Source organism: Chinchilla lanigera, unplaced genomic scaffold (assembly GCF_000276665.1).
Source record: "Chinchilla lanigera isolate Chin_1 unplaced genomic scaffold, ChiLan1.0 scaffold00018, whole genome shotgun sequence".
NCBI lineage: Eukaryota > Metazoa > Chordata > Mammalia > Rodentia > Chinchillidae > Chinchilla > Chinchilla lanigera.
In genome coordinates, this window is record NW_004955419.1 from 7,116,280 (window position 1) to 7,117,868 (window position 1,589).

Here is a 1,589-nt window from a genome sequence, read left to right on the forward strand (position 1 = left end):
CAGAGCTGGAAGGATCTCCCCGATTCTCAATCTCACGCTAGGAATCAGGGCGGGCCAGCGGGCGGCCAGATGCTCAGAGGCAAGCCTGGGACGTACTGTGCTCTACCATCTTCAGAGCAGATGGGCTCACAGACCTGTCCTCATCCAGACTCCGTCCTGGCCATTTGGTGCTCAGCCCCTTCACAAGAGCCGCAACTCTCCAGTGAGGCAGACCGCTTCGGAGTCAAGGGTCTGGCAGCTGAAGGACTGGGGCAAAACTGGAGCGTGAAAGCTGCCTGGTGCGGCTGAGAATAAGCCAAACAGATGTGGGTACGAGAGAAGGCTGAGGTTCAAGCATCGCCTACTTTGCCTCTTGTTCCTCAGTCGTGGCCCCACACTCAGACCACCACACCTGAGCCCTGGGACAGATGGGACATTTATCTTTTTAAACTTACTTCTAGGGGAAAAAAATTCTACTGGGCAGAGATGAGTGGTCTCCAAAAGGTTTTATTTCCCTTTTTAAATCAGGTTCAAAAAAAAAAAAAAAAAATCAGGTCCAACCTCACAGGGCTCAACTTTCCACCTCTGTAGCTTCACTGTTCCCTGGTCACTCAGAGATCCTTTGGTGATGCCCCTTCTATTTCAAGACCCGCCAAAATTAAACTGAGGGACTACAGATAAGTTTTTGGTACTTTCCAAAATTAAACTATTTCCCTTGGTAAATTTCCAGCAAATGAGCTCACTGATCTGAAAACAGGATGTGGCGCAGGAGGAGTGTGAAGTCAGGCTGCCTGCTCTTTTCACTCATGCTGGCCAGGGACAGAGAAGAAGCGGAAGTGCAACAGAGACAAGGCAGTGAGCGGCTCTTACAGACCCCAAATCCTTGAGACACTTCACTTCAGGGGTTGGTCTGAGAATCAATGCGCTGTGAAATCAGCGACCTGGGAACGCTGATCCCTTACTGTTAGAATGCAAAGGCCTCACAGAGGCCGCCGCTGGCCAGCCTCCCATAGATTCTGGGGGTTGTCTCTTGGTTCCAGAAGCCCCTCAATTTATTCCCCAAAACCACCTCCCTTCTAGAGAGGCCCCCCCACGATCTCCTGTCACGGACAGGACGCTCCTGTAGCATCCGCCTGCCAGAGACTTGCCTACATCTCAGGTTAAAAAGCAAAAGAAGTGAAAGATCATTTCTCGTTTTTAAAGTCCAATCGGGACTCAAGACAAAAACAGACAGGGATCCTAATATATAAAGATTGTTTGACGGGTGCCCCGAGGAGGACAACCTCCCTCCTCCCTCAGCAGCCGGACCTACAGGTATTAAGTCTGATTAAAGAAAAGAAGAGATGTTGCCAAATTAGTGGTTCGCAAAAATGAAAGTTGTTTGCATCTTTTAAATGAAAATCCTACTCCAACACCAAATTCTGTATCCCTTGTAATATAAACAAACTCATGGAGAATAGTGGCCGTGCATGCGGGCTTGTGTGTGTGTGTGTGTGTGTGTGTGTGTGTGTGTGTGTGTGCGCGCGCGCGCGCGCGCGCGCACACACACACACTGTATTTAGACTTACAAAAAAAAAGCAGAAATGGTCCCTTCAAATACTCGGGTTTGT